The sequence below is a fragment of the Phascolarctos cinereus genome, unplaced genomic scaffold, assembly GCF_003287225.1.
Source record: "Phascolarctos cinereus isolate Bilbo 61053 unplaced genomic scaffold, phaCin_HiC Scaffold_4;HRSCAF=312, whole genome shotgun sequence".
Classification (NCBI taxonomy): domain Eukaryota; kingdom Metazoa; phylum Chordata; class Mammalia; order Diprotodontia; family Phascolarctidae; genus Phascolarctos; species Phascolarctos cinereus.
In genome coordinates this window covers 205712950-205721421 of record NW_027555847.1, presented here as the reverse complement: position 1 = coordinate 205721421, position 8472 = coordinate 205712950, and the positions used below count along the sequence as shown (strand labels likewise).

The window sequence follows — 8472 nt, the reverse complement described above, 5'->3', positions numbered from 1 at the left end:
TGCCCAACTTCCCTTCACTCACTCAACACATCATCACAATCAGAAAAATAGAGGAATTGCTCTAGAGATAGAAGTCTTAGAGGTCATCTGGTCCAATTCTTCATTTTATAAATAAATAAACTAAGGCCCCAAAGTTTTGTTGATTCATCTGAAATCATACAAATAATAAACAGCAGAAGTTGGATTTGAATCCAGATCCTCTGATTCTGTAGCAGTCTCTCCCCACTTCTGAGAAGAGGAACCAGTCTACAGAACCAAAGGAAACTCAGAATTCAGGGCTGCTGCATCTAAACTGGCTATCACACTTTAGAGCTTACTTATTGCCAGGAAAGAGAAGCAGGGAGCCAGGTGACACCTCTGTGCAACAAAGCAGTGAAAGTGCTGGGGTATCTCAGCCCCTGCGTGGCTTCCCTTATATTTATGCATGCGGCACATGAAGGGAGCGAGTAGAGTTCTGGCTCCTCACCTTTGATCATATGGTTTCCTACACCTAAAATGCCCTTCTTCCCTCCTCCCTGCATCTCTTCCTATGGACTTTCCATTCATCCTTCAACAACAAAGTCAAATGGTACCTTCACTAGAAAGATTTTCCTAAACCTTTCTCACTAGATGTGATTTCTCCTACATCTCATAACACTTATACTCCTTTTATAACATAATAAACATTTCATTATAGTTATATGTGTTCACGTTTTCTCTCCAATCTACTCAGTTGTAAGGCTCCTAGAAAGTTTGTTTATATCTTATCTAGAGACTAAGATGGTAGCCACTAGATAAGAGATAGAAAATAGGGATTGGACCTGTGAGAGATAGATAGATAAGACATATATAATATATACATAAGTCATGGCATATAATATATAATGTTATATGCATATATAACACAAAATGTATCAAATACAATGTTATACGTTGCATATAACATCATATCATATATAGATATATACATATACATATATTCCCTCCTAGATAAGAAAATTCCCTCTACAAATACAGAATGAAACCTTCTCTACAAATCTAGGTTTAGAGAGTTTCCTAGAGCACTGATAATTTAAGTCATTTGCCCAGAGGCAAAGAGAATGAAAGAATGCATGTCTTCCTGGCTCCAAGGCCAGTTCTATCAGTCACACCAGACTGCCTCTTGTGTTGCATCATAGTAGGCATTTAATGAAAGTTTGATGAATGAATTAACTATCCCCCTATCCCCTCCCACCCCCTAACTCCCACCAGTGTGGTCAAGTTGGAATATCTTTTCTTCAATCTGCCTAAGTCCTACCCAATATCAAAGGACCAACTTAAATACTACCTCCCCAACTGCTCCTGTCCACAGCGGTCTTCTCTGCACTTACAATACATAGCACATAGTTTAGTTTCTGTGCATATCATTTTGTACGATTCTCTAGAAACTTCACATATGAATATCACCCCTGCCAACCAGATAGTGAAGTCTCAGGGAAGTCAGAAATTAATCTTCTCCTTCTGTTGTACATTCCCTTCCTCATCTTACAAAGATCTGAGCCTAGCACCTAGCATATAATAGGCACTCAATAAATATTTTTTGGATGACTGAAGCCACTCTAAATGATTGGGATGCTGCTCCATCATCCCACTGAGAATAGATGGGAAGTGTGCTTCACGCCTCCCCCATCAAATATAAGTGCTTGAGAGATAGAACCCTTTCACTTTTGTTTTGTGTAACCAGTGTCCAGTAATTATAAGTATAGAGTAAGGGCTTAAACAGTCTTATTGATCACCTGAATGAGATGTGCCTCCTGAGTGCCTACACAATGCTTTGAACACAACCACCAAAAAAGAACCCAAACTGATAAATACTATGATCATCACATTTTAAAAGTGACATTAATAATCTGAAGATCATCCAAAGGACAGCGATCAGGTTGGTGAGAAGACTTAAAACCAAATAAGAAACAACTGAAAGAACTAGAAATATTTATCCTAGAAAAGACAGGGGTGTGGGAGTGTGAGGGTGGGAATTATAGTTGTCATCAGATATTTGAAGGGCTGTCTTAAGCAACAGGGATTATATACCTTTGCCATGTTGTTCCAAAGGATAAACCAGGACCAATGGATGGAAGCCAAAAGGGGATGAATTTTGGTTCAACATAGAGATGTACTACAAAAATGATGATAGTTGTTTGAAAATCAAGAGAACTGCCTCCAAGGTAATGAGTTCTTCATCATTGGAGGTGTTCAAATGGAGTGGTCTTTTGTCAGGGACTCATATGGAATGGATTTAGATATAACATGAGGGGACTGGACAAAATGACCTCTCAGATTCTTTACTGCTTGAAAATTTGATCCTTCTGAATGTGCATTGATTTATGATATTAATTCAGTAACCAGGTATTTTCTCTTTCCATCTCTAATCACTGAAGCAAATGTTCTTTGCCTGCTGCACAGGTTCCCTTTAGATTACAACATCTTTTTAGTGCATAGAAGGAACCACAGCCAGCCCATAACTTATGACAATGGCCCTTGCTGTTTGACTCAGATAGGTGATTGATTAAGGCAGATGATCAATTATCAACAAGGAGCAGGCATTTGCTCTGTTCTCCCTGGAGGTCTCAAAAGGCTAGGGAGCTGCAGTCACAAGTCTAGCAAACCTCAGCAGGACAATTCTAGTTCAGGAGCCTCTGAAAAACTCAACACTAAGCCAAATTATTTGATTCTTCTGAAGTTCTCATTACATTTCCACGTCCTCCCCTACAGACCCAAGGCAAAGTACTTATACTAATAGAAAGTACACAAAGCGGAGTAATTTTCCAAAGTCAGGCAGCTTGGAAATAGATTGGGAAAGCAAGGTAGCCAGTCAATTACATTAAGTAGACACAAGTTGGAAACTATGCTTGGTATAGATCATTAAGTATCCTAAGCCTATACCTTTGTGTTCCACAGTCTTGAGGATTGGGGCAGCTAGTGGCACAGTGGATAAAGCACTTTCTGGAGCGAAGAGGACCTGAGTTCAAATGTGACCTCGGATACTTACTAGCTGTGTGACCCTGGGTAAGTCACTTAACCCTGTTTGCCTTAGTTCCCATATATAAAATGAGCTGGAGAAGAAAATGATCTAGTATCTTTACCAAGAAAATCCCAAATGGGGTCATAGAGAGTCACACACAATTGAAACGACTCAACAACAACCCACAATCTTAGAATAATTCACCTATTAGGCAGTTAGATGTCATAGCTGATAAATCATTGGACGGGGAGTCACTCAACTCTCTCTCTTGAACATTTTTCATGTTTTTCAGCAGCAATGATACAAGTGACCACACAGTCATAGATTTAGAGACAGAAGGGATTGTAAAAGTCATCTAGCCTAAATTCCTCATTTTATAAATAAGCAAACCAAGCCCCCAGAATTTTAGTAATTTATCCAAAGCCATGCAGGTCATAAGTAGCAGAACTTACTGACTTCAAGTCCAACATTGCTGCAAATAACTATGATAGGGTCAACAGCCTCTCCTCCATTCTTAGGCTGCCAATAACCAGCCTACAGAAACAAAGGAAACCCAGTATCTTGTTGCTGTTTCTAAACTGGCCCTCATGCTGAAAAGCTTTCTAGGAGTTCAGGAAGGAGAACAAGAGGACCAGAGAGCCAGGTAAGACTCCGGTATGACAGACCAGTGCAGTGCTCGAGTATCTGATTATCCAGATGACTTCTATTTTTGTGTTCTGGTCTCCTGTGTTGTGGTTGTCCATGGAGAATGTCTCTTGCCACATAACATACTGTGAATGCCTGGAAGTCATATGGTACCACCTGCAGCAAAAGACTTAAGCAGTGATGATGCTATGTCATCAGGAAAGCAAAAGACTTTTGTTTGGTCCCGTGCCCCCATCTGTTTCAGGGGATCATGTAGAAGATTGGTCCCTGAATAGCAAGATCCTCCTACTCAGGAGACTTTAATAGGAGAGGCAATTTCCACTCTTGACATCTTTTTTCCTCTCTTTTGAATTTGACTTATTCTTTATATAGATCACACAATTTAGAAATACTTTCTTGATTTCCTTTTTTTGTTGTTTTCATCCAAATAATTGGTATCATTCAAACCCAATTTTTATACAGATCACTGAAGTTTTCTCTAATCTTTCCCTCTTGTTTAATTACAGGCTCTAAATCTGTTTCCTCATCTATAAAAGTGAGATAATAATACTTACAGCCTTATTATAAATAGTTTTCTAAATATTAAAATATTAGAGTTGTTGCTTATTCGTTTCAGACTCTTCATGACCCTTTTTTTTGGGGGGGGTTTCTTGGCAAAGGTACTGGAATGGTTTGCTATCTCCTTCTCCAGCTTATTTGACAGATGGGGAAACTGAGGGAAACAGGGTTAAGTGACTTGTCCAGGGTCACACAGCTAGTGAGACTCTAAGGCCAGATTTGAACTCAGGTCTTTCTGACACTAGACGTGGCACTCTATCCACTGTGCCACCTAGCTGCCTGTAAAATATTGTAGAAATTTGAGTTATTATGGGGAAATAGATAGAGAGTTGACCTTAGACGCAGGAAGAAATAGTGGCTATGTGACCCTAGGCAACTCACTCAAACTCTCAGTGCTCTAGGTAACTTTCTAAGACTATTTGTTACAGAAAAGATGCATTGGTAGAGTTTCCTCATCTTAGAGTTGTCTGTGCCAGTGAAATCACAGATACAGCCCCTTCCCTAGGCCTCATAGACAGGACACCGCTGCATCTAGCTGCCTATGGGATTTCTTCTCATCTCTCAAGGAGGTTGTAAGAATCAAATAAAATAATGTATATAAAGTGTTCCATAAATCTTAGCCATATTGTTATTATCACTGGGCATTTTCCAAAGCCTGGATTTGACCTAATTGGCATTTTTTTTTCTAAAGACAAAACATCTCAGAAACTCCCCAGTCAGGGCTGAAGCACCTTTTCCAAGATAAATTGCCAAGCACCATTCCACTCACACCTCTCTGCAGACATCTTGACAGATGTAATGAACCTGTTAGCTGAATTCATTAGCTTTAACAACAGACTCACAAGAGCTACCATCTTATGCTCCCTTTGCTCTTACTTTTTTGTGTCTATTACTACTGGAGAAATAGATTTAAAAAAAAGCCCCCAATAAATTAATTCCCAATCAATACATCAGGTAGTGCCCAAGATCAAACCAAAGGTCTTATTTGTTTCCCAGGCATGAGCTTTGTGTCCCAAGGATTCATTTCAGGTTGGTGCTGTGTTTCCTAGCCTCTGAATACAATTTGGCCCGTACTTATCAAAAGAGCTCAGGAGGCATTACCTTCAAAGATTCAGGTAATTGGTCTCGCAAGTGCCAGGCTCCAAGATCCCTGTGGTACCTTCCTTTTAATTGCATTGAAGCCCATTTTTCCATCCCCAAACCTAAAGGCCTGAAATCAAGTAATAACCGAAAGTCAATAATGGGATTTGTTGTTGGGTTGTTTTTGTTTTTGTTTTTGGTGGGAATAGAGGCAGCAGTGGTGTAAGCTGATGATAATAGACATTTATTTGGAAAGCATTTTATGTTTTATGTGATCCTCACAATAAGCCAGTAAAGTAGCTGTTAGGATAGGGATAGGGGCTGGACCTGTAATTTCATTAGTTTAGGAATATCCCAGTCCAGGAAATTCCCTCTACCAAAGCAGATTGGTACTTCCTCTGCAATTCACAGTCTTTAAGACTTCCCAGAGCAACGAAAGGTTAAAGGACTTCTCCAGGGTCATACAGCCAGGCTGTGTTACAGACAGAAATTGAATCCAGCTTTTGCTAATTCCAAGACTGGCTCTGTACCCACAACATCATAACATACATGCGTACACATGTAGTTGTATGCATATGTAAAACATGTGTATATGTGCACATATGTTCATATATACACATTTGCGTGTGTTTATATGCCTACATGTATGTGTGTATGTATATGTGTGTGCATGCATGTCTGTGTTTATATGTGTACATGTATGTAGGAATATGTGTGTGTATTGTGGTGTGCATGTGTATGTGTGCATGCATGTATGTATATTGTAGTGTGTGTTGTGTATGTGTGTGTATGTGTACGTATGTGTGCTACTTATAGATGTATACATGTATGTATATGTATGCATATATGCAGATTGTGTGGATATATATTTATATACACATATATATACATACATTTAAAATTTAGAAAGTGCTTTATCCACTATAACCCTATGGGGTAGTTAGTATAATATTATCTTATTTTTACAGATAAGCAAACAGGCTCAGAGAGCAAGTGATTTACCCATGATTACACAGCTCATATCAGAGGTGAGATTTCAACCTAGGCCTTCCAAATCCAATACCATCCCACTAAACCACACTGTAGCTCTTGCTAAACTCTCCCTTGAAAATTTATCAGGCAGTGTCAGGCGTAGCTATAGCCTAGACATCCTCCTGCAAGTCTTCAGGACCTAGAGATGAAGGGGCCCTGACAGGTCATGGAAGTGTCTATTTAAGTTAACTAAGTTGTAGCATGGCAGCCATCTATCGCACCTTTGTTAGATTAGGTGTCTTAGTAAAATTAAATGAGTAAGTCTTTATTAAGTGAGTGGCTAATTTGTGCCAGACACTCTCCTTAAGACCAAAAGAACCTAGCAGGAAGGCTTCGGAACATTCTCAGAACCAAGAAATGAGGACAGGAACTGGGACTCAAGAGACCATAGGACATTGCATCAAGGCCAATTTGGGCACAGGCAAAATTATAGTCTCTGCTCCGCTCCCCATTACCATCACCAATGCCAAATACACCTCCTCCTCTCACAAACCACATTGTTTTATAGCTAAAATCCCATTCTCAAGGGCTAGTTGTAGAATTTTTTGTTTCCATGTTTATAGCATTTATTTACATTTGTGAAAATGTAATTGCTCACTAATCACCAGCACCATTAACTGATATATGCTCCTGGGGCTGAGAGAGGACACCCATTGTGTATAATCACACACATTTGCATGGTAATTATACACTGTAGGATTGACTTACTGCAAGAACACATAAGTAAACTATAAATATAGCAGTTTTCAATATATGACTTGTAGTAGTTACTTAGGAGATCTAAAAGAACCCAGTGACCTCACTTAGCTTACAAAAAGCCTTCAACACTGTTGCAGAGCTATCCATTAAGATCAGTTGCTATGACTATCTCCTCCTTTCTTCTAAGTACCCATGTCATTAAATGTCAATTACACACACACACACACACACACACACTCACTCACACATATATCTAGGTCTATATCTAAATATCTATCTCTATATCTATCTATCTATCTATCTATCTATCTATCTATCTATCTATCCCCACACACAACTGTTGGTCCTCTAGTTTGGAGTACCTGTTGACATTTAACAAGTTAAATGTAATAACTACTTAGCAATGACTTATGTACCTAGTTTTGTGCCGAGAAATACATGGAAATATGAAATGTGACAATAAAGTAAGAGGGATGACATTTTTAAAACAATATGTAGTATCCTTGTAAGGGGACTACTTTTTTTTTTCAACTGGAATTCTTTTAATGTGTGGGTTTTGCATTGTGAGATTTAATCAAGACATCAACATGAGTAGAAGGTTGTTGGTTTAGATAAGTTTGAGATTTGTTAAAAAGAATTGCTGTATGTTTGTCCTTCTGGAGGTTGTGGAAGCTTCATGTTTTCTTTGGACATCATTAGATGCCTTAGCTCTTGAAATACAATTTACTGCTATAACAGTTTTGCCCTTTCGCTAACACTGGTATGCACCATGCATCCACCATTCTATTGAAATCATTTATCCCATTCACATTAATTTTTGTTACGAATCTTATTGTTGGAGGTCCTTCTGGGTATTTAGATCCGCACTGTACTTTCAGACTGTATACTCTGTTTTCATAGTTTGTCTGGTGGCCAGCCTTTTGGTGATGAGCTTCTCTCTGAACTGAGTGAGGCTGGTCCTCAGGCGACAGTCCGTCACTGAGCCCACGCTCGCAGCCTTTCCAGTTTTGTAGAACCTGCCAGAGATTGTACTCCATTGGCACCTTTGGTTAATTTGACACATGTTTTGACCATAATTCAAACACTGCAGCTTTCCCTGATGCCCTTGGTGGCCCAATAATCATGCCTGTCCATCTTGTAAGTGTCATATCTTCATCATCTTCAAGTCCCCAGTTAACTGTACCATCGCCTACTCCTTTTTGGCCTTCTTCAAGTTCTTCTAACAAGTGAAAACTATGTGGAACTTTAATTCCTGTGGAGACCACCATCTTCTCCTCAAGGTACTACTTCTTACTATAGCATAAATTCTTTAAGAATGTTTTGTGAAACCATGTGTAATTTTTTATATCGCAAAAAACACCTAGGATGGCTTCATTTCCCATTCAGCTGCCTACCTCTGAACTTCTCCCTCATGACCCAGATATCTCTTCTTCCTAAAAGATCACTTCACCCCCAGAACTCACTCTTCATTAGTACCT

The 8472-nt window shown here is 39.2% G+C and overlaps 1 pseudogene; it reads right to left on the bottom strand.

Annotated features, from left to right (window-relative positions):
- Positions 1-7621: 7621 nt before the first annotated feature.
- On the bottom strand, positions 7622-8262 carry LOC110198247 (ubiquitin-conjugating enzyme E2 variant 2-like; annotated as a pseudogene).
- Between the last annotated feature and the right edge of the window lie 210 nt (positions 8263-8472).